This window comes from Choloepus didactylus, chromosome 4, assembly GCF_015220235.1.
Source record: "Choloepus didactylus isolate mChoDid1 chromosome 4, mChoDid1.pri, whole genome shotgun sequence".
Lineage (NCBI taxonomy): Eukaryota > Metazoa > Chordata > Mammalia > Pilosa > Megalonychidae > Choloepus > Choloepus didactylus.
Window position 1 is genome coordinate 190054914 of NC_051310.1, and position 26317 is coordinate 190081230.

Here is a 26317-nt window from a genome sequence, read left to right on the forward strand (position 1 = left end):
GGAAGCTGGGGTGCTAAAGAAGGGCTGGGCTCCAAGAAGTGGGGGCACATAAAAGTGGGCAACCATTCCCAGACTCCAAAAAAGCCATTTTTTCCCCTACATTTTGTCCCTTCTGGCTTCTCACTGATCCCTTACCTTTTTGCATTTCTATAGCCCCCGCAGGGGTGGAACTGAAGCTGTTGGAGAGTAATTATCAGACAATAGCCCAAAGTATATCTTTAAATACTCTATTCTGACACTGACAAAACTTCCAGGCTGGGGAAAGACTTTTAAAAGAGACTCTTTTTTCTTTTTCTTGTTTTTCTTTTCTATTTTTTAAATCTAAAAGTAGTATATGTGGTTATTCTCTATCAGAAAGCCCAGGTTGAGGGACTAGGCTGGGCTTGGGGGGAGACAGAGTACCCACAGTGTCTATGAGTTCCATATTCACTACTGAAGGTCTACACCCCATCTTTAATTGGCAACTCAGGCTGACCAAGGAATCTACCAGGAGAGGCCCCAAAGAGGAGAGAGGAGAAGGGAATAGTGCCCCTGAGAGATAACTGTAGTTCTGAGGATTGGGAGAGTGGAGGGAGGTCCAGCTCAACTGGCAGTCCTCCTTTTGGGAATTCAGACCCCAGGGGCTGGAAATCAGATTCCACCTTCAGTCAGCCACGCTCCTGACAGGATCAGATTCACCAGGAGAACTAAAGTCTACATACCTCCTTACACTGGTGGGGGAGCTGCGGGCTGGCAAGTGCCACCTGCTGGACAGGAGAGGAAAACCACCAATTCTAAAGGCCTCATAGGAGGGTCTCATTCTCACAAAAATTCCATACCCTCCCACTGAGACCTGGGCCTCACTACACTGGGAAAATCTGACTAGGGTCAACCATATCTGAGGAGACCCACTCACAAAAAGTTACATAGAAGCAGAAAAAGAAACAGAAAAAACAAGAGGGGAAAAATTCTGATCAACTAAATAGAACCTAACTTAGAGGTCTACAATAAGTTGAACTGAATAACAGAGGCCAGAGAACAAAGCCAACCAACAAGAAAAGCCCTAGGTAAAAGATAGAAAACAAGCTCCAAAATAAACTAATCAAGAAAATCAGATGCCTAGACATCTTAAGATAACAAACCATACCAGGAAACATGAAAACATGGACAAGCCAAAGAAACAAACTAATAGCTCAGCTGAGATACAGGAGTGGAGGCAACTAATGCTAAATAAATTCTATGAAATGAAGGAAGATATAGCAAAAGAGCTGAAGGATATAAAGAAGACACTGGATGACCATAAAGAAAAATTCATAAACTTAAAAAAACAAATGGCAGAACTCATGGGAATGAAGGCCACAATGGAGATGAAAAACACAATGGAGGGATACAACAATAGATTTGAACAGGCAGAAGAAAGGATCAGTGAACTGGAAGACAGGTCATTCGAATTCATATACACAAAAGAACAGATGGTGAAAAAATGGAAAAAATATCAGCAGGGTCTTAGGGAGCATAGTGACAATATGAAACACACAAATATACGTGTTATGGGTATCCCAGAAGGAGAAGAGAGGGGAAAAGGGGCAGAAAGAGTAATAGAAGACATATTCACTGAAAATTTCCCAACTCTTATAAAAGACAGAAAATTAGAGATTCAAGAAGTACAACATACCCCAAATAGAATAGATCCCAATAGACCTACTCCTAGACACTTACTGGTCAGATTGTCCAATGTCAAAGACAAAGGGAGGATTCTGAAAGCAGCAAGAGAAAAGTGATCCATCACATACAAGGGAAGGTCAATAAGACTATGTACAGATTTCTCTAAAGAAACCATGGAGGCAAGAAGACAGTGACATGATATATTTAAGATACTGAAAGAGAAAAACTGCCAACCAAGAATTCTATATCCAGCAAAACTTTCCTTCAAAAATGAGGGAGAGATTAAAACATTTTCAGACAAACAGAAACTCAGTGAGTTTGTGAATGAAGAGACCAGCACTATAAGAAATACTAACGGGACTGCTACAGGCTGATAGGAAAAGACAGGAGAGAGAGAGTTGGAGAAGAGTGCAGAAATGAAAATTATCAGGAAAGGTAAAAGGAGAGGAAAATATAAGATATGACATATAAATTCCAAAAAACAAAATGGTAGTAGAAAGTACTACCCTTCAGTAATAACACTAAATGTAAATGGATTAAACTCCCCAATAAAAAGACACAGACTGGCAGAATGGATTAAAAAACAGGACCCATCTATATGCTGTCTACAAGAAACTCACTTTAGACACAAGGACAGAAATAGACTGAAAGTGAAAGGTTGGAAAAAGATATTTTATGCAAACAACAACCAGAAAAAAGTGGGAGTAGCTATATTAATATCAGACAAGTTAGACTTCAAAAGCACAACAATTAAAAGAGACAAAGAGGGACACTATATATTAATAAAAGGGTCAATTCATCAAGAAAACATAACAATCATAAATATTTATGCACCAAGCCAGAATGCCCCAAAATTCATGAGGCAAACACTGTGATCACTGAAAGGAGAAATAGACACCTCTGCAATAAGAATTGGAGACTTCAATACACCACTCTCATCAATAGATAGAACATCTAGACAGAGGACCACTAAAGAAACAGAGATGTTGAATTGTATGATAAATGAACTAGACTTGACAGACATTTATAGAACACTACATCCAACAACAGCAGGATACACTTTTTTCTCAAGTGCTCATGGAACATTCTCTAGGATAGACCACATGTTGGATCACAATGCAAGGCTCAACAAATTTAAAAATATTGATATTATACAAAACACTTTCTCAGACCACATGGATTGAAGTTGGAAATAAATAAAAGTCAGAAGGTGATAAAATTCACAAACATGTGCAGGCTAAACAACACCCTCTTAGAAAACCAGTGGGTAAAGGAAGAAATTACAAGAGAAATTAGTAAATACCGCGAGGCAAATGACTATGAAAACACAACTTATCAAAACTTATGGGATGCAGCAAAGGTGGTGCTGAGAGGGAAATTTATTGCCCTAAATGCCTATATTAAAAGAGAAGAGAGAGCAAAAATTGAAGACTTAACTGCTCACCTGGAGGAATTAGAGAAAGAACAGCAAACTAACCCCAAAGCAAGCAGAAGGGAAGAAATAACAAAGATTAGAGCAGAAATAAATGCAATTGAGAACAGGAAAACAATAGAGAGAATCAACAAAACCAGAAATTGGTTCTTTGAGAAAATCAATAAAATCGATGGACCACTGGCTAGGCTAACAAAAAAAAAGATAGAGCAGATGCAAATAAATGCAATCAGAAATGGTAAAGTAAATATAGCTACCGACCCTGCAGAAATTAAGGAGATAATCAGAAGATACTATGAGCAACAATATGCTAATAAACTAGACAACTTAGATGAAATGGACAACTTCCTAGAAAAGCATAAACAACCAACATTAACTCAAAAAGAAATAGATGACCTCAACAGACCAATCACAAGTAAAGAGATTGAGTCAGTCATCAAAAAGCTCCCAAAAAGGAAAAGTTCAGGACCAGATGGTTTCACATGTGAATTCTACCAAGCATTCAAGAATGAATTAATACCAATCCTGCTCAAACTCTTCAAAATAATTGAAGAAGAGGGAAAGCTACCTAACTCTTTTGAGGCCAACATGACCCTAATACTAAAACCAGACAAAGATACTACAAGAAAAGAAAATTGTAGAGCAATTTCTTTAATGAATATAGATGCAAAAATCCTCAACAAAATACTCACAAATCAAATCCAGCAGCACATTAAAAGAATTATACACCATGACCAGGTGGGATTTATGCCAGCTATGCAAGGTTGGTTCAACACAAGAAAATCAATTAATGTAATACACCACATCAATAAATCAAAACAGAAGAACCACATGATCATCTCGATTGATGCAGAAAAGGCATTTGACAAAATTCAACATCCTTTCCTGATGAAAACACTTCAAAAGATAGGAATAGAAGGGAACTTTCTCAATATGAAAAAGGCAATATATGGAAAACCCACGGCTAACATGACACTCAATGGGGAGAGACTGAAAGCTTTTCCTCTAAGATCAGGAACAAGACAGGGATGCTCACTATCACCATTGTTATTCAACATTGTGCTGGAATTTCTAGCTAGAGCAATTAGGCAAGAAAAAGAAATAAAAGGCATCCAAATTGGAGAGGAAGAAGTAAAACTTTCACTATTTGCAGATGACATGATTCTATATGTAGGAAATCCGGAAAAATCTACAGTAAAGCTACTAGAATTCGTCAGTGAATACAGCAATGTAGCAGGCTACAAGATCAAAATGCAAAAATCTGTAGTATTCCTATATAGAAGTAATGTGCAACAAGAGGAGGAAATCAAGAAAAAAATCCCATTTACAATAACAACCAACAGAATCAAGTATTTAGGAATAAACTTAACCAAGGACAGAAAAGACCTTTACATAGAAAACTATAAGAAACTGCTAAAAGAAATTGAACAAGACCTAAAAAAATGGAGGAACATACCATGTTCATGGGTTTGAAGACTAAATATAGTTAAGATGGCAATTTTACCTAAACTGATTTACAGATTCAATGCACTACCAATTCAAATCCCAACAACTTACTTTACAGAAATAGAAAAACAAATACTTAAATTAATTTGGAAGGATAAGGTGCTCCAAATAGCCAAAAATATCTTGAGAAAGAGGAAGGAAGTGGGAGGTCTCACACTACCTGACTTTGAAGCATATTACAAAGCTACAGTGCTCAAAACAGCATGGTACTGGCATAAGGAAAGATATACTGATCAATGGAATTGAATTGAGTGTTCAAAAGTAGACCTTCGCATCTACAGACAACTGATCTTTGATAAAGCAGTGAAGCTGAAGCAACTGGGAAAGAGCAGCCTGTTCAATAAAAGGTGTTTGGAGAACTGGACATCCATTTCCAAAAGAATGAAAGAGGATGTCCATCTAACACCTTATACCAAAATTAACTCAAAATTGATCAAAGACCTAAACATTAGCACCAAGACCATAAAACTCTTAGAAGGAAATGTAGGGCAATATCTTAAAGATCTTGTGATAGAAGGTGGTTTCTTAGACCTCACATCCAAGGCGCGAGCAACCAAAGAACAAATAGACAAATGGGATCTCCTCAAAATTAAACACTTTTGTACATCAAAGGACTTTGTCAGAAAAGTAAAAAGGCAACCTACACAATGGGAGATGATATTTGGAAACCACATATCAGATAAGGGCTTAATATCCCAAATATATAAAGGAATTCTGCATCTCAATAAAAGAAAGACAAACAATCCAATTCAAAAATGGGCAAAAGACATGAATAGATATTTTTCTGAAGAGGAAATACAAATGGCTCCAAAACATATGAAAAACTGCTCAACTTCACTGGCTGTTAAGGAAATACAAATCAAAACCACAATGAGATATCATCTCACACCTACCAGAATGGCCATTATCCAAAAAATAGAAAATGACAAGTGCTGGAGAGGATGTGGAGAAGAGGCACACTTATTCATTGTTGGCAGGAATGTAGAATGGTACAACCATTCTGGAAGACAGTGTGGAGGTTCCTCAGGAAGCTAAATATAGGTTTGTCATATGACTCAGCTATTCCATTGCTAGGTATATACTCAGAGGAACCGAAACTTAAGACACAAACAGACATTTGTAAACCAATGTTTATTGCAGCATTATTCACAATTGCCAAGAGATGGAAATAGCCCAAATGTCCATCAAAGGATGAATTGATAAACAAACTGTGGTATATACACATGATGGAATATTATGCAGCTGTAAGACAGAACAAAGACATGGATCATATAATAATGTGGATGAACCTTGAGGACATTATGTTGAGTGAAGTTAGCCAGAAACAAAAGGACAGATTCTGTATGGTCTCACTAATATGAACAGATATTAATGAACAAACTTTGGGAGTTAAAACCTGACAACACAGTCAACCAGGAGATAGAAAGAGGGCAGAGACCAACCACTTGAGGCTGAAGGACTACAGAATGTTCAGGATTGATTGCATAGATACAGAAATAAATAGCATAATACTTTGTGATGGTAGCACAGTATTGTAAGTACACTGAACAAAGATGTCTGTGAGTAAAGCTGAAAGAGGTGGGATAGGAGAATGTATGACACCAGAGGTAAAGATAGATGATAAAGACTGGGACTGTACACTGTGGCAAAAACTGGAGTGGCCAATGACTGTTACTAAATATACAAATATAAAAATATTTTTGCATGTGTGAAAGAAAATGAATGTCAACCATGTAGAGAGTTGAAAAGGGGATGGTATTCAGGAAAAGACATAAAGCAAACTGGAATCTATGGTCAACGGTAACATTATAATACACCTCCATTAAATGTAACAAAGGCAATATACCAATGCTAAATGTATATGAGAGGGGGATATAGGGGAGGAATATGGGATTCTTGGTTGTGGTGTTATTTGCTGTCTTTACTAGTGTATTGTATTGTATGACATGTTATTTTTCTTTTTATCATTTTTTTCTTATTGCTAAAAAATTTTTTTTCTTGTAGTAATCAATATGTTCAAGTGCTGATTGTGGTGATAAATGTACAACTTTATGGTGATACCATGAACAACTGATTGTACACTGTGGATAAATGTATGGTATGTGAATATAACTCTAGAAAATTGTAGGAAAATATATATATAGGAGTAAAAGTGTTGGAGAAAACATGGTGAGAGGGATGATGCCTCACCAATATGGACTAACTACAATGTGTAAACCCAGAATTGAATCTTAGAACATAGCCTAACATGGACACAATAATTGTAATAGTCCCTAGATTGTAAGCTCTTACAGAAGTTAACTCTATCCCTGAATTGTAATGCCTATCTCTAAACTTTGCAATGCTGATCCTCTAGCGTATAACCTGGTTGGTCTCTGGAACAATGCATATCTCTGAGACACCTGAAACTCAGAGCTAGAGCTCAGCAGATATGAATGTCAATATTAGTGCATACAGCCACTGTCAAAAAAAAAAAAAAAAAAGGTGAAAAAGAGCCCAGACCTCAATTAGTGATATGAATGAAGCAGGTCTGGTTAAGACCAGGGAAAGCCAGGCCAAAGGGTAAAGGCTGAAACTGATTGTGTTTTAAAACTTCAACTTCCATATGAGACCAAGGGAAGAGATAGCTGCTTGGTACAGAATCTAAATTTTCTAAACTCTACAGTCGATTTGTTCAAACACCACAATTGCATGGAACTTTGAATAGGAAGTGAGATACAGTAGGTTAGTATAGGCTGGAGTGAAATATTGACACATCCCAGAGTAATTTGGGCAGATAAAAAATATATTTACAGCCTCCCCCTCCCCAGCCCTGAGGATCTGGGGGAAGGTGCAGATATCTTGGACATCCTCACCTGATCTGATGTTGATGTTTTCACAAACATTGGGACTGGCGGTTTGATGTGCTGAGCCCTCGATCATGGGACTTGCCCTTATGAAGCTCATTACCACAAAGGAGAGTCTAAACTTGCATGTAATTGTGCCTAAGAGTTTCCCCAAGTACCTCTTTGTTGCTCAGATGTGGCCCTCTCTCTCTCTAACTGGGCCATCTCAACAGGTGAACTCACTGCCCTCCCCCCTACATGGGACCCGACTCCCAGGGTTGTAAATCTCCCTGGCAATGCAGAATATGACTCCCAGGGATGAATGTGGACCTGGCATAATGGGACTGAGCATATCTTCTTGGTCAAAAGGGGAATGCAAAATGAGATGAAATAGTTTCAGTGGCTGAGAGATTTCAAATGGAGATGAGAGGTCACTCTGGTGGACATTCTTATGCACTATATAGATAACTCTTCCTAGGTTTTAATGTATTGGAATAGTTAGAAGTAAATACTTGAAACTACCAAACTCCAACCCAGCAGTCTGGATTCCTGAAGACAATTATATAATAATGTAGATTACAAGGGGTGACAGTGTGATTGTGAAGACCTTGTGGATCACAGCCCCTTTATCTAGTGTATGGATGAGTACAAAAATTGAGATAAAAACTAAAGGACAAACGGGGTGAGATGGGGGGATGATTTGGATGTTCTTTTTTCATTTTTATTTTTAATTCTTGTTCTGGTTCTTTCTGATGTAAGGAAAATGTTCAGAGATAGATTGTGGTGATGAACGCATAACTATGTTATCATACTGTGGACAGTGGATTGTATACCATGGATGATTGTATGGTGTGTGAATGTATTTCAATAAAACTGAATTTAATTAAAAAAAAAAAAACAAAAAAGAAACAAAAAAAAGAAAGGATGTTAAATTTTGTCAAATGACTTTTCTGCATCAATGGAGATGTTTATGTGGTTTTTCCACTGTTTTATTAATGTAGGGTATTACATTAATTTATTTTCTTATGTTGCATCAGCCCTGTATACCTGCAATAAATCCCACCTGTTCCTGGTGTATAATTCTTTTAATGTGCTGCTGGATTTGATTTGTGACTATTTTTTTGAGTATTTTTGCATCTATATTCACTAAATAAATTGGTTATAATTTTCTTTTTTTGTAGTATCTTTGTATGATTTTGGAATTAAAGTGATGTTGGCTTCATAGAATGAGTTAACTAGCTTTTGCTCCTCTTCAATTTTTTTGAAGAGTTTGAGCATGATAGGTACTAATTCTTTCTTGAATGCATGGTAGAATTCACATGTAAAACCATTGGGTCCTGGGCTTTTCTTTCTGGAGAACTTTATGATGATTGACTTTATCCCTTTACTTGTGATTGGTTTGGTGAGGTCATCTATTTCTTCTTGAGTCAATGATGGCTGTTTTTATTTTCTAGGAAGTTGTTCATTTCATCTGAGTTGTCTAGTTTATTTGCCTATAAATGCTGATAATGTCTTCTAATTTCCTCCTTTATTTATGCAGGGTCAGTAGTTATATCTACTTGCCATTTCTGATTGTATTTATTTGTACCCACTCTTTTTTTTTTTTTTTTTTTTTTTGGCCTAGCCAGGGCTCCACTAATTTTATTGATTTTCTCAAAGAACCAACTTCTGATTTTGTTGATTCTTTCTATTGTTTTCCTGTTCTCAATTTCATTTATTTCTGCTCTAATCTTTGTTATTTCTTTCCTTACATTTGCTTTTGGGTGAGCTTGCTGTTTTTTTCTCCAGTTCCTCCAGATGAACAGATAATTTCTCAATATTTGCTCTCCCTTCCCTTTTAATACAGGAATTTAGGGAAATAAATTTCCTTCTCAGCACAGCCTTTGCTGCATCCCATAAGTTTTGACATGTTGTGTTTTCATTGTCATTTGCTCAAGGTATTTACTAATTTCTGGTGTTATAATTTCTTCCTTTGCTTTTCTAAGAGGTTGTTTTTTAGCCTTCATATATTTGTGAATTTTACAACCTTCTGCCTATTTATTTCCAGCTTCATTCCATTATGGTCTAGAAAGTTTTTGTATAACATCAGTATTATTAAATTTGTTGAGACTTGCTTTGTGACAATAAATGTGACCTATCCTAGAGAATCTTCCATGAGCACTTGAAAAAAAGTGTATCCTGCTCTTTTGGGGTGCAGTGTTCTATAAGTGTGTGTCAGTGTACTTCATTTATCATACAACTCAACATCTCCATTTCTTTATTGATCCTCTGTCTAGTTGCTCTATCCATTGATGGGAGCAGTGTATTGCAGTCTCCAACTGTTATTGTAGATATATCTACTTTTCCCTTCAGTATTCTCAGTTTCTGCCTCATGAATTTTGAGGCACTCGGTGCATATTTATGATTGTTATGTTTTCTTAATGAATTGCCCCTTTTATTAATATGTCCTACTTTATCTCTTTTAATCGTTTTACTTTTGAAGTTTAATTTTGTTTGTTATTAATATAGCTACTCCTGTTTTATTCTGGTTGCTGTTTGCATGAAATATCTTTTTCCAACTTTTCACTTTTATCCTATTTTTTCCTTGTATCTAAAGTAAGTTTCCTGTAGACAACATGTAGTTGGGTCCTGTTTTTTAATCCATTATTCCAGTCTGTCTCTTTTATGGGGGGGGCGGTTAATCCATTAACATTTAGTGTTATTACTCTAACGGCAGTGCTTTCTTTTACCATTTTGTCTTTTATATTTTATGTCATGTCTTATTTTTTTTCTTTCTCTTCTTTTATCATTCCTGGTAATCTTCATTTCTACATTCTTCTCCAAACCTCTCTCTCCTGTCTTTTCCTATCATCCTATAGTACTCACTTTATTATTTCTCATAGCACCAGTCTCTTATTCACAAACTCTCTCAGTGTCTGTTTGAAAATATTTTAATCTCTCCATCACTTTTGAAGGACATTTTTGCCAGATATAGAATTCCTTGTTGGCAGTTTTTCTCTTTCAGTACCTTAAATATGTCATATAACTCTCTTCTCACCTCCATGGTTTCTGTGGAGAAATCACTACATAGTCTCATCAAGCTTCCCTTGTATTTGATGGATTTTCTATTGTTACTTCTAGAATTCTCTCTCTGTCTTTGACATTAGACAATCTGATCAGTAAGCACCTTGAAGTACGTCTATTGGGATCTATTTTGTTTGGGATACACTGTATTTCTTGGGTCTGTAATTTTCTGTCTTTCATTAGCATTGGGAAATTTTCAGTGAATATTTCTTCTGTTATTCTTTCTGCCTCTTCCCCTCTCTTCTTCTGGGATACCCATAGCACAGATACTTATGTGTTTCATGTTGTCATGTTGTCACTCCATTCCCTAAAACCCTGCTTCTATTTTTCAATTGTTTTCAACATCTGTTCATTTTTTGTGTATGAATTCAAATTTCTCATCTTTCAGTTCACTGATCCTTTCCTCTGCTTGTACTAATCTATTGTTGTATCCTTCCATTGTGTTTTTCATCTCCTCCACTGTGCCCTTCATTCTCGTAAGTTCTGCCATTTGTTTTTTTAAGTTTACAAATTCTTCTTTATGGTCATCCAATGTCTTCCTTATATCCTTCATCCCTTTTGCCATATCTTTCCTCATCACACTGAATTGATTTAGGACATTTGTTTTAACATCTTTATTCAGTTCTTCCCTCAGTTCTTTGAATTGATTTAGCATTATTTGGCTCAACTCCTATATCTTCATTGAACTTTTAGTTTGTTCCTTTGACTGGTCCATATTTTCATGTCTCCTAGTATGACTCATTTTCTTATGTTCTCTAAGCATTGGATTTTATTGATTAATTTATTCTGGAGCTCATTTTCACTCTTTTGCCTAGGGTTTTATTGTTAGTTGTATTTGTTCTGTAACCTTTGATGTTCAATTCAACTTATTCTAGTCCTCTAACTTAGGTTCTATATAGTTAATCAGAATTTTTCATGTCTTGCTTTACTGTTTCTTGCCCTGCCCCTATGTAGCCTTTTTCTGAGGATTTCTCCTCAGACTGATCAACTGCAGTCAGGTTTTCTCACTCTGGAATGGTCCATGTCTCAGGAGGAGGCTATAGGAGTTTCTGTGAGAATGAGACACTCCTGTGAGCCCTGTAGACTTGTTGCTTTTCCTATCTTGTCCAGCATGTAGCACTTGCCAGCCCACAGCTCCCCCAAGAAAGTAAGGAGGTGTGGTGGCTTTAGTTCTCCCATTGACTTTGATCATGTCAGGGGCATGGCTGACTGTTGCTGGTTTCTGAATTCTAGCCCCTGGGGACTGCATTCTCAGAAAGAGGGCAGTCAATTGAGCTGGACATCCCTCCACTCTCTGAATCCTAGGAACTCCAGCTGTGTCCCAGGGGCAAAATTCCCTTCTCTCTTCTCCACTTTGTGGCAACTCCAGCTTAAATCCTTGTTCAGCCTGACTTGCCAATTAGAGATTGCAGTGGATACATTCTTCAGAAGTGAATCTGGAATTCAAAGAAGTTCTGGGTACTATGTTTTCCCCAAGACTAGCCTAGACATTCAACTTGGGCTGTCTGATAGAAAATACCTGTATATGTTACTTTAAGTTTTTGAGTCATATATGTTACCTTTAAATAAAAAGGAAAGAAAAGAAAGAAGAGAAAAAAGAAAAAATGAAGTCCCTTTTAAAGCCTTTCCCAAACCTGGAAATTTTGTCAGTGTCAGAATAGAGTATTTAAAGATGTGCTTTGGGTTATTATCGTGATAATTATTCTCCAACACTTTTAATTCCACCCTTGCCAGAGGGCTATTGAAGTGTAAAAAGGTAAGGAGTCAGATAGTGAGAAAGGAGAAGGGACAAAAAAACAAAACAAAACAAAACAAAACAAAAACACCAAACATTTTTGGAGCCAGGGAATTGGTGCCTGCTTTTTTGTGCTCCCCTCTCCTGGAGCCCAGCCCTTCTTTAGCAGCCCAGCTCCAAAAGTTAATTAATTTTTAAATTAATTCTGCGACTGAGGCTGGGTTTAACTCCCTTTTTGCTCCCATCAGATTTTTGTTGTCTTTTCCTTTCAGGGAACTGGCTGAAAGAAAATCCATGGGGTTTATGTAGGAAGGGGCACCAGACCCCTGGTCATGGGAGTGTACAAATTTCACAGTGATCTCAGCCTTTCTACCCTTTCCAAACATGTGTCTGATGTGTGACTGGTCACTGGAGACCCCCAAAACACTGTTTCTCATAGTCTCTGGGCAATTGCCAGTTTCCCTAGAGGAGAAACTAAATTCTACACCTTTCCACTCTGCCATCTTCTGATTTCTTTTATCTACTTCTATCTTCTTTTAAACTTCTAAGTAACTAAGTAGAGCAAGCCTCACACATTTTAATTTGTCAGCTGGAACCCAAGCAAAGGTAGAGATAAGATAATTCTGAAGGAAAAAGTAAGGAGTCAAGTCAAGGAGAAAATTCCCTAAATGGAGTATCTTCCCCAAGTAAAAGGGGGGGGGCATGGCCCAGCTCATGTACTGGTTCTCCATTAGACAATTCAGACCCCAGGGTATGTGAAAACACAGGGAAAGCTTAAGCTTGGATTCTGACTCACCATCAGTCTCAGTAATAACCCTGGCAGGAACAGAATCTGCACCACACCTCTTTATGCATGTAGGGAGATGTAGGGTGGCAAGCTATATCTGCTGGGCAGGATAGAAAAAGCACAGACTCTAGAGGCCTTACAGGAAAGTCTGACAAACTGCTGGGTCTCATCCTCAGAGACTCTTGATACTTTCCTAACCATTACTGTAAGGACATTTCTGCCTGGTTAATTAAACCTTCCTCCTGAGACCTGGGCCTGTCTAGTCTGGGAAAATATATTTGAGGTCAATCATATCTTGGTAGACACTCCTCAAAAAACAAAAAATTCCATATAGGCAGGGCAGGAACCTGAATAACAAGAGCTGTAAAATTCTGATCAGTTTAACAGAAGTTATGCTGACTGAATATCAAGGAACTGACAATGAACAAAGCCATCTGGTAAGGAAAACTTAGGTAAAAAAATGACCTCCAGAATAAACAAATCAAGGAAATCAGATTTCTGGACACCAGCAAATATCAAGTCATACGAGGAAACTCAAAGAAATGGCTCAGTCAAAGGAAAAAACTACCACTCCAAATGAGATACAGGAGTTGAAACAACTAATTAAAAATTGTTAAAGAAACATGCTAAATCAATTAAAAAATCAAATCAACAAGTTGAGAGAAGATACAGCAAAAGTGATGAAGGATATAAAAAAACACTGGGTGAACATAAAGAAGAACTCAAAAGTTTGAATAAACAATTGGAAGAATTTATGGGAATGAAAGACACAACATAAATGAAAAATGCAATGGTGACATACAGCAGCAGATTTGAAGAGGCAGGAAAAATGATCAGTGAAACAGAATACAAGACATCTGAAATCTACAAACAAAAGAACAGATAGGGAAAAGAATGGGAAAATATGAACAGGGTGTGAGAGAATTAAATGACAACACTTGTACATGAATATATGTGTGATGGGTGTCCAGAAGGAGAAGAGAAGGGAAAGGGGCAAAAAGAATGATGGAGAAAATAATCATAGGAAAGTTCCCATCTCTTATGAAAGACACAAAATTATAGATCCAAAAATCGCAGCATTCCCCATAAAGAATAGATCCAAATAGATTTATCCCAAATAATTACTAATCAGATTGCTAAATATCAAAGAAAATAAGAGATTTATGAAAGCAGAAAGAGAAACATGATCCATGACATACAAGGTAAGCTTGATAAAAACATGGGAGGATTTCTCAGCACAAACCATTGAGGTAAGAAGGCAATGCTACAATATATTTGAGGTACTGAAAGAGGAAAATTGTCAATGAAGAATTCTATATCCAGGAAAATATCCCTCAAAAATGTGGGAGAGTTTTAAATATTTTCAGACAAAGAGACACTGAGAGTTTGTGTACAAGATATCTGCTCTACAAGAAAAACTAAAGGGAACACTACAGGCAGATAGGAAAAGACAGGTGAGAGAGGTTCTGAGAAGAGTATAAAAATGAAGACTATCAGTAAGTGTAAAAAGAGAGAGAGAAAAAGAAATAAAATAAGTGTATTCATTAGTGTTTTCTGTGGAAACAGAATCAACAATAGATATCTGTAAGTAAATAATTTTGTAAAAGTGTCTCATGCAACTGTGGGGACGCACAAGTTCAAATTGTATATGGCTGGCAGCAAACTGGCAACTCCAATGAAGGTGTTTGACGAACTCATCAGGCAGTGAAATGGGAATTCTGAAGAATGTGTTCAATGAACTCAGGCAGTGTGCTGGCAACTTTGTTGAAGGTGTCCAATGAACTCCTCATGAAATGCTTCACTGGATAGCTGAAGAAGTAGTGAGGGTCCTCTCTCTCTCTCTTCCTTAAAAGTCTTCAACTTATTGGATTAAATCCAGCTGATTGAATTCTCTCATTGTGGAAGACATGCCCTTCATTGATGTAATCAGTCACAGCTGCAGTCAATTGATGATTTAATAAACTGGCCATCTGGTTTATTAACCAGGCAGAAATGTCCTTACAGTAATGGTTAGGAAAGTGCTTGCTTGAACAGACACCTGGATAACATCACCTGGCCAAGTTGACACTTAAACCTAACCATCACAATAAGATACATAAAATTCAAAAGACAAAATGGTAGATGGTAGCACAATATTGTAAGTACACTGAACAAATCTGAGTTTGAGTAAGATTGTAAGAGGAAGGCTAGGCATAGGTATGACATGAGAAGGAAAGACAGAAGATAAGACTGGGAATGTAAAACTTAGTGAAACCTTGAGTGGACAATGATGGTAAATAAAGGTTCAAATATAAGAAAGTTTTTATATGAATAACAAATGAATGCCAACTTTGCAAGGTATAAAAATGGGATGGTAAATGGAAACATAAAATCAATGCAAATTAGAATCTAAAGAAAACAGTAACATTATAATATATTTCCATGAAATGTGAAAAAGGTAATATACAATAGATAAATATCAATAAGAGGGGGATATAAGGGAGGGGTATGGGATTCTCAATATTATTGTTGTTTCTCCTTTATATTTTATTTTTTTATTTTTTAAATTTTTATTCATTTTTTCATCTTCTTTCTTTGCAGAAGAAATGGAAATGTTCTCATATAGATTGTGGTGGCACATGAAAAATTATGTGATTATACTTGGAACCATTGTTTGTTTAGTTAGGATGGATTCTATGGTGTGTAAATAAAACTTTAAAAATAAACAAAGCTACAAATGCTCAAGAAAATGTGGAGAGAGGGATGTACCTATTCACTATTGGTAGATATGCAGAGTGGTGCATCCCATTTTGGAGGGCAGTGCGGTGGTTCCATAAGAGGTCATATATAGGGCTGCCATATGATCCTGTAATCCCATTAAGTATATAGTTGCAAGAACTGAAAGCAGGGACACAAATGGACATTTGCACACTGGTATTTTTGGCACCAGTATTCAAGATTTGTGATGGATGGAGGTGGCCTAAGGTTACATCAGCAGATGAATAGAAGGGTGAATTTTGGTGTATGCATCCAATGGAATACTCAGTGGTTGCAGGAAGGAATGAAGTGAGGCATGCAACTACATGAATGAACCCTAAGGACAGTATGTTGAGTGAAATAAGCCAGAAACTAAAAGACTAATATAATGTCTCACTAATGGACTAAATATGTGCAAACTCTGAGAATTGTATTAGAGAGCATAGGTTATCAAGGGAATGCGAACTGTAAAGATTACTAGATTGTAAGCTCTTACAGCAGTCACATCTATTCCTGAGGTGTTACAGTTACTTCTAAATTCTCAGGTGCTGGGCTCTATGTATATAATCTCATCATTCCCTGTAACTTCAGGTATCTGTGTAACAACTGAGACTCAGAGCTAGACTTCTGCAATTAAGAAAGTCAGTATTAACCCATAGAGCAACTGTTAAAAAGTTGAAAAAGAAATCAGACTTCAATTAGAGATATGAATGAAGTGGATCTGATTAGGACTAAGGCAAATCAGACCAAACAGAAAGGATGATATTGATGGTGTTTTAAGACTTCAACTTCCATGTGAGACCAAAGGAAGTGATGTTTATTTGGTGCAAAATTTATATTTTCTGTAGCACACTCTTTAATTTAACTTGCATGGTCAATTAATTTGAATAACATAAGTACATGGAACCTTGGATAGGGTGTGAGAACTTGTTGGTTTGTGCAGGTTAGTATGATGACCTGGTAGATCTCAGAGCAATTAGGTAGAGAATAAACAAGTATTTGCAAAGCCCCTGTTCTAGTTTGCTAATGCTGCTGGAATGCAAAACACCAGAAATGGATTGGCTTTTATAAAAGGGGGTTTATTTGGTTACACAGTTACAGTTTTAAGGCCACAAAATGTCTACAGTAATATATTGACAATTGGGTAACTTCACTGGAGGATGGCCAATGGTGCCCAGAAAACCTCTGTTAGCTGGGAAGGCATGTGGCTGGTACCTGCTCCAGAGTTCTTGTTTCAAAATGACTTTCTCCCAGGACATTCATCTCTAGGCTGCAGCTCCTCAAAAATTTTCTCTCTCAATTTCTCTTCAGGCATTTGTCCTCTCTTAGCTTCCCTGGAGCAAGAGTCTGCTTTCAATAGCCATCTTCAAACTGTGTCTCATCTGCAGCTACACTCTCAGCTTCTGTGCATTCTTCAAAGTGTCTCTCTTTGCCATAGCAACCTCACTCCTGTCTGAGCTTATATAGTGCTCCAGTAAACTAATGCAGGTCCATGCCAAATGGTCAGGCCATGCCTCCATGGAAATTATCTCATCAGAGTTATCATCCACAGTTGGGTGGGGCACATTTCCAAGGAAACAACCTAATCCAAACATTCCAACTTAATCCCCACTAATATGTCTACCCCACAAGATTGCATCAAAGAATTGTTTTTTCTGTGGGACACAATACATTCAAACTGGCACATTCCACCCCCTGGACCCTGGAGAAATATATTCTATCCAAATACAAAATGCATTCATCCCATCACAATGTCAAAAAAAGCTTAAATAAACACAGTAGCGACAGGTAAGCACAAGATTTCATCAAAATCATTCTTAGGTATGGTTTGTTCTAAGGCATAATTCCCCACTAGCTGTGGACCTGTGAAACTTAGAACAAGTTTTGTACTTCCAGTATACAAAGGAGAGACACTCATAGGGTAAACATTCCCATTGTCATAAGGAGAAACTGAAAGGAAAACAGGGTTAACAGGACCAAAACAGTTCCTAAGACCTGCAGGGCAAACTCCATTAGATTTCAAAGTCTCAGAGTCATTAACAGAATGACATTGTGTCCTTGGAGCTTGAGAGAATGGGAGTCCAACCCTTTCCAAAAGCTTCTGTGGCCATCTTTTTCTCTCCAAATGTTGGAGTGAGTTCTCCAACATAGCCACACATTGGGGAGACAATCTTCTTGGCCCCATCCTCCTCAAACTTTGGGGCATCACTCAGATTCTCTTCCATCTCTGGGGCACATGCTCAACCTCTTAAGAACAGTACAGTGGCAGCCAGGCTCTCCCCAATACCCTGGAAATGTGCTCCACACTTTCTGAGGCCTGGGATAACAGCACCTTTCCAGGACACCAAGGTGGAAGGCCCACCATTGACTTCTGGGGCAAACTCACCCTTTCCATGCATGTGGGCCATTCTGCTCTCCCAGCCTGAGATCTCTTGGCTCTAGATGTCAACCTCCATGGCTCTGTCTTTGAAGAAATTTTTCCTTCAATTTGTTCCTTGTGTGTCTCCTCCAGTCCAGACCAGCAGCGTCTCTGTCTATAAAGATCTTGCAAAAATTTTGTTGGCTTTGCATGAAGCACACAGGGTTCAAATCTGTCATACAACAGGACTTTCCACAAACCTTTTCTGGGTAAATCCATCTCCAATCCTGGCTTGCACTGAAATGGTGGTTGGGTTCCACATTTGGCTAAATCCTCACATTGGACTGTAGCTTCTGAGGTTCCTTCCCCTGGAAGCCTGGAATTTTTCAGGCCATCAGTTTCTGGTTTCTTTAAACTAAGGGTTCAATTCTCAGCTTATCTCTGTCATCTTACATTTTACTATAAGCTGCAAGTAGAAGCCAGGCTACTTCTGTATTTTGCTTGGAGATCCCATCAGCTAAATATTCTAGGTCATTGCTTTCAAGTTCTGCCTTCCATCCAACACCAAGACTCAATTTTGCCAAATTCTCTGCCACTTTAAACAACGATCTCCTTCCTTCCAGTTTGCAACAGCACATTCATCATTTCTGCTCAAGTCCTCATCAGAAGTATCTTGAGCTCATATTTCCAGAGTCTCTTCAAAGAAGTTTAGGCTCTTTCCATTGAGCTCCTCACAACTCTTCCAGAATCCTCCCCTTATCCATTTAAAAAGCCTTCCCAACATGTTTGGTATTTGCAAAGTCAGCAGAACCCCACTCTTGGTACCAAAATCTGTTCTAGTTTGCTAATGCTGCTGGAATGCAAAACATCAGAAGTGGATTGGCTGGTATAAAAGGGGGCTTATTTGGTTATACAGTTACAGTCTTAAGGCCATAAAGTGTCCAAGTTAATGCATCAACAATTTGGTACCTTCACTGGACGATGGTCAATGGCATCCAGAAAACCTCTGTTAGCTGGGAATGCATATGGCAATTACCTGCTCTGCAGTTCTTGTTTCAAAATGGCTTTCTCCCAGAATGTTCATCTCTAGGCTATAGCTCCTCAGAAATTTCACTCTCAGTTGCTCTGGTGCATTTGTCCTCTCTTAGCTTCTCTGGAGCAAGAGTCTGCTTTCAACAGCTGTCTTCTAACAGTCTCTAATTTGCAGCTACTCTCTCAGCTTCTGTGCATTCTTCAAAGTGTCCCTCTTGACTGTAGCAAGCTCACTCCTTCTGTCTGAGCTTATATAGTGCTCCAGTAAACTAATCAAGGTCAATGCTGAATGGTTAGAGCCATGCCTCCATGGAAATTATCTCATTAGGTTTATCACCCACAGTTGGGTGCAGTGCATTTCCATGGAAACAAACAAATCCAAACATTCCAACTTATTCCCCCCTAATATGTCTGCCTCACAATTTTGCATCAAAGAATATGGCTTTTTCTAGGGGACATAATACATTCAAAGTGGCACAGCCACCTTGAGAGACTGGGGAAAAATGTGGAAATATTAAACTTCCCCACCTGGGTAATTCCTGATATACTTGCAAGTGCTGGTTACTACCAATTTAATTCACCAAGCACTCAATCTTTGGGCTTACTTTTATGAAACATATCCTTGTAAAAGAGAATTTAAAATTATAATTATGCCTCAACATCACCTCCAAAGAACCTCTTTTGTTGCCCATATGTTGCCTCTTTTTCTAAGCCAACTCACAGGTAAACTCAATGCCAAACACCCTACATAGAATATAATTCTCATGGATGTATGTATCCCTGGCAATCTGGGATATGACTCCCAGTTATAAGCCTGGACCTGTCATTGTAGGATTGAGAAAGCCTTCATGACCAAAAGGGGGAAGAGAAATGAAATAAAATAATGTTTCAGTGGCTTAGAGATTTCAGATAGTTTTGAGAAGTAATTCTGGAAGTTACTCTTATTTATTGTATAAATATCCCTTTGCAGTTCTTAGTGTATTGGAGTAACCAGAAGGAAATACTTGAAACCGTTGAACTGCAGTCCAGTAGCCTTGATTCTTGAAAATAAGTGTATAACTATATAGCAATTAAGGTGTGACTGTGTAATTGCAAATACCTCATGATTGAGCTCTCTTTATCCAGTGTATGGACCAATGGGTAAGAAAACAGAGACAATAAATAAATAATTAATAAGCAGCATAAGGGCTCTGGGATGTTCTGGGTCTTCTTTTTTATTTTTACTCTTTTTTTGGAGTAATGAAAATGTTCAAAAATTGATTGTGGTGGTGAATGCACAACTATTTGATGATATTGTGAACAACTAATTGTAAACATTGGATGATTTTCTATTATGTGAATATATCTCAATAAAATTGTATTAAAAAAGCATAAATAGCAATTAAACTTAGGAAATCTAATATTCTTCTGATACATGTATTTATTCAGCTCCTTTCACCCAATGAATGTTAATTACCACCTTACTTCACTATTAGAATGTAATCAAAATAATTTCAGTCATTATCTTCATAAGAACTATTTAGGAAAAATGCATGAGAGAAATTTGTTAGTTCCTTTTATATAAGTGTGGAATGCATCCTAATTTCAGAGATTTTAAAATATATTTTTAAAGTGAGCAAATATAAAAGGCAGAAATAATTTTTATGTGTCAGGTTTCTCATTGGAAAATGTGAAAATAAACTACTATTCTTGGTATTTGAATGTATTGAAAATGATAAATTTATTTGTACATATTGAAAAGGGCATATTTCACTGATGGGAAGAAGGTGGAGGAAGAAATAAAAAAATGGATAAGGAAGTTTCACATTACTTGGGGCTATTTTCATAACTGTTTATCCTAACAGAACAGTAGTATAATAATGACATTACACCACCATTCTCAGATCAAAAAAATGACAATATCAATAACATCATTTGGGGCTATGTCAGTGACAAGTTAGAAACTGTAATAAAAACAAATCCCTTGGATATGCTCTTAACGTGACTAACATATTAAATTTCTATATTTTAAAATATCAGACCTAATGGCAAAGCTGCTTCCCAATGAAGTCCTCCCTGAACACTCCATTTAAAATTGCCACTTTTCACCATTTTAGAATCCCCTGTCCCCCTTGCCCTGCTACATTTCTTCTATCTTTTCCCCAGCCCTCTTCCCCATCTAAAAGACTATGTAATTAATTATTTATAATTATTAATTAATTGTGAAGTATTTATGCTTATTGTCTGCCTCCCTTGATAGAACTTAAGCCCCATGAATAGAGAAAATTTTTGTCTGCTTCTTTCACTAACGTATCACAAGTACCCAGAACATGGCAGGCATTCAAGAACAATTCTGCAACTAACAAGACATATCTGGAGAGATTTAGAAATAGATTCAGCAAATGGATGTAAACCCCTACAGTGGATCAAAGCATTCAAACTGGGAAATCAGCCAGATCCCTCTGTTATTTACAATTCACTGAGGTGTGTTTTGTGAGATACCCATGAACTTGGAGTCAAGAAGAGGAATGCCTCCCATCTGATGTCATCATTTCTCTGCAGTCATGGGGTGCAACTGTTGGGATGGAAACTGTAGAGTTGCAACCTGCAACCCAAAACTCCTTACTGGATTGTGCTCTAGGCAGCAAACAGGTTTTGCACTCTCAGTGGTTCATATTTTTCATTGATTCTTCCAATCTATATCTTATATTTGGGGAGTGTAATCCATTCAAATTCAATATTATTACTGTGAGGATGTTTCTTGAATCAGCCATCATTTCCTTTGCTTTTTATTTTTCAGATTATTTTTCCCTCTCTCTATTTCCTTTAATGTACAATCTCTAAAGCTCTTTTGTTCTGTGTCCTTCTCCAGACATCTCTCTCCTTTTTTTTTTCTCAGCCAGTAGGGCTCTGTTTAGTATTCCTTGTAGGGCAGGTCCCTTTTTAGCAAATTGTCTCAGCATCTGTTTGTCTTTAGGAATTTTAAGCTCTCCCTTGAATTTGAAGGAGAGATTTTCTTGATAAGGTATTCTTGGTTTGCAATTTTTCTCTTTCAGAATTTTAAATATTTCATACTACTAACTTCTCACCTCCATGGTGGCCACTGAGTAGTCATGACATAGTCTTATGTTCTTTCTCTTCTATGTGGTGAATCACTTCTTTCTGGCTGATTTCAGAACATGTTCCTTCTCTTCAGCAACTGACAATCTTATTAGAGTATGTCTCAGAGTAGGTTTATATGGTTTATGTGGATTTAGTCTACTGGCATTCATTGGGCATCTATCATTTGCATATTCATGTCATTTAGAATGGCTGGGAAGTTTTCCCCAACAATGTCTTTGAATACTGCTCCTAGTCCTTTACCCTTCTCTTCCTCTTCTTGAACTGCAGTCATTCTTATATTTGTGCAATTAATGTCTTCAATCTTTTCCCTGAGATCCATTTCAATTATTTCAATTTTTTCACCATTCATTCTTTTGTTCATTAGCTTTCCAATGCACTTTCTTTGAGTTCACTTATTTGTTCCTCTACTTCTATTCTGGTGTTATGCAACTCAAGAATATTTTTAATTTTATCAACAGTTTCTTTTATTTCCATAAGATCCATGATTTTTATTTAATCTTGCAAATTCTTCTTTGTGCTCTTCTAGGGTCTTGTTGCTGTCCTTTATATATTGAGCCATGTTATTGGTGTTTGTGATTACTTCTTTGATTAATTGCTCCAAGAAGTTCTGTGTCTCCTCTTTTTTTTTTTTAATTTGGACATTTGAGTTATCCATATCTTCTGGTTTCTCATATGCTTTATAATTTTCTGTTGGTTTTGGCCTCTTGGCATTATCTTACCTTGATAGGGTTCTTTTAAGATATACAGGCTTATTTAAACCATTATCTATAATTTGACAGAGTTTGGTGGAGTGCACTTTTCCTGACCTACCTGCAGATGGTGCTCCCTATTCACTTCTTACACTCAAGCCAGTTCTCCCAAACTTCTATGCACCAAATTGTGGTCCAAACCATGTAGAGATCCAATCAATGCACCAATTTCCTGTGGGCTGTTGGAAACTACAGTCTTGTGGTGTGTCATGTCCTGTGCAGTTTAGCAGGAAGATGGCTGTAAGACACAGTTCTCCCAGCTGTTCCCAGAGCTGCAGGTGGAATAACCTGGGGCTGGAGAACACATCTAACCCTTCACCTCAGATTCCCCACAGTCTCTTTCTACCATGGGCCACAAATCCCCAGGATTGCTGTAAGGCTCCTGGCACTTCCATGTGGCAATCCTGCCTCTAGGCTCTGCACAGCACAGGCTTCTGCAGAGGAGGAGTTTGCACCATCACAAGTCAGCTGAATCTTAAATTACCTAAGGGAAGCTCTCAGCCACAGTGCTGTGAAGAGGTTTCTCCCAGCCAGCTGCAAAGTTGGCTGCTTTCAGCATGGAAACTACCCACTTCCATGATTGGCTGCCTGTTGCAGTGGCTTGCTCCTGGTACAGGTGCTCTTAGCTGTGGGTGTGCAAAGGGTAATCACCCACACCAGATACTGAAGCAGGTGCCTATGACATGGAATGTACTCCCCACCATTCCTGACTGTGAGACCTGCTGCTGGATTTTCAGTGGCTTTCTAGATCTTACATTAACCTCCCTCTGAACATAGTCTTCCAGTTTCTCACCACTGAACTTGACCATTGCTGCAGCTGCTGGTTCCCCTGCTGCTTTCTGTGTCTTAGACTAACCCTCCACTGAACACAGCCTTGCATTTTCCCCCACACTAGGAAGTTAATAATGATTACCCCTAATATACTTTTTAAGACATATTTGAAAAGAATTTGTATGGCTGTGCATCAACCAAATACACTTCTACTGAGAAAGACATTAAATAGCATTCCTTATCCACCCAATTCCAAGTCTTCCCTGCCTCATGTTCTAAAAGTCATCATGAGAGATGTAGACAATCATTAGTGCTTTACTCTGGCCTAGCAAGACAAATGTACTTTAAATCTTGGTAAAAAAATATGCAATGGTACCTAAAAGATTTTAAAAATTGATAACAAATGAAGTTCAGTTCAAATGAAAAGGAGGCAAATAATACATATAAATATCACATGTTTTTTGTGCCTAGAGAATTTTATGACGATAGTGCAAAACAAAATTGCATACATTTAATTTATGTTGGGTTAAAATATGAGGCCAGCTAATTTATAAGCTTTGTTTTGTTTTTTTAACATCTTAAGAATAGAATACAGATGTAACACTTAAACTGTGGACACATCAACATAATCTCTTATATTTCATAGATCCTTACAGGGTGTGTCATCTTTCCTTCACTGTCATTCTGGAATTTCAGGAGATACTTATTCCCCATTTTTTTCCTTGATAATTTATGTTGGTTCTTTCCCTTAATGATTGGGACAAGCCATTTCCCCCTGTGAGCTGTAGTTTCCTAATTATTAATATGGGAAGGCATTTTGTTCTTGAAAGACACACAGACAAAAGCACAATACTGAGTAGGTTAAAGTGATATCCTGGTATAAAGCTTCCTGAGTTTATTCATTGATTTACCCTTGCTATCTGTGTGATCTTTGGCAAGCTACATTTTGAGCTTGATTCCTTACCTCATGACCATTCCTATGGAGGGTTTTTCTGAGAGGTGTGACCTAAGGTTTCTACATGCCATGCTATTCCTAGTAAGGTACTTGTCCAACCTCTTAGGGAAACTTTTCATTGTTACTTCCACCAACATCAAGCAGAACCTTGGCACACCCATGTACTTTTTCCTCAGGGATCTGTCCATCTTAGACATATGTTACATTTCTGTCACTGTCTCCAATGCCTGAGTCAAGTCTCTCACTGTTAACAGGGCCATATCAACAGCTGGCTGTGCAACATATATCTTCCTGGTCATGTATCAAGCATATGTGGAGTTGACATTCCTCACTGTGATGGCCTGGGACTGCTATGTGGCTATCTGCCAGAACCTCCATTACTCTAAGATAATGAACCCTTCAGTCTGTGTCCAGATGACATTTGTCTCAGTACTGAGTGGTGTGGCCTACTCAAGATTCCACACTGGAAACACATTCCAGCTGCCCTTCTGCCAGTCCAACATGCTCCATCAGTTCTTCTGTGATGTCCCCTCTCTGTTAAGGCTGTCATGCACTGATACCTTCATCAATGAGATTGTAAATCTTGTCTCTGACATAGTGCTTAGTGGAGGTGTCTTTCTCCTAATTATTTCTCATATTCATATATTTTCAACTGCACTAAAATTTCCCAGCAGCAGGGAATGAGGAAAGGCCTTTTCAACCTGTGTCCCTCATATCTGTGTGGTGTCTATCTTCCTCAGCTCTGGCAGCTATGTGAACATAAAGCCTTCAGTAAGCACTGAAACCATTTGAGACATGATTCTGTCCACATTTTATACCATACTTCCTCCATTCCTGAATCCTATCATCTACAATTTTAAAAACAAACAGGTAAAGGAGGCAGTGAGAAAATTAATTTTAAGAAAATTTTATTCAGAAAACTTATAATGATGCATTTCAGGTTTATCCCAATGTTACTGAATGAGATGCAAACTTACAGAATATATATTCCTTGTCTGTAGTTTGAGACCTGACAATTGTCAATATTATATGGTGACTTGACATGTGATAAAACTGGGAAGGTTTTGAGAGGTTAAAAGGCAAGTTGCCTTTTACTTCCTGCTCCTGCAGACATGGTCCTATAGAGAAACAATTTTTCTTGTTGTGATAACAAGTCATAGTGCTTGCTTTTCTCTGAACAGCAAGGTTCACATCACTGAAAGTCCACAGAATTATCCAATCCAGGCATTCAACCTCCCAGAGAAGGATTTCCCATGCTTCTGTTACAATAAAGTCTAATTCCTTTAGCCCCTTGTTCACTCCATCCTCCATTGTCAGTCACCCCTATGTAGTCCTACATGGTATTTGTGTCCTAATCCACAGACTGAGTACATGTGACTAATAAACTGCTGTCAATCTCACCTGTTCAGTGTTGGGTGTCATGTGTAAACCTATAATCCTAAAGTGAGAATTCCTCCATCAACCAATGGGGTCAAGAAGAGATGATCTAAGTACAATTTTACATATATTACTCAAAAATTACTTTTGATACCTGGACAGTCAATTCAATAAAATTATTTTGCTTTTCACATTGCACTTTCCATTTAACCTTTTTAAAATGTGTAAGCATTTTTGGTAATTG

General features: G+C 37.6%; 1 pseudogene; it reads left to right on the forward strand.

Moving 5' to 3' along the window:
* The first annotated feature begins 24708 nt into the window (after nt 1–24708).
* Nucleotides 24709–25623, forward strand: LOC119533052 (annotated as a pseudogene).
* The last annotated feature ends 694 nt before the right edge of the window (nt 25624–26317 follow it).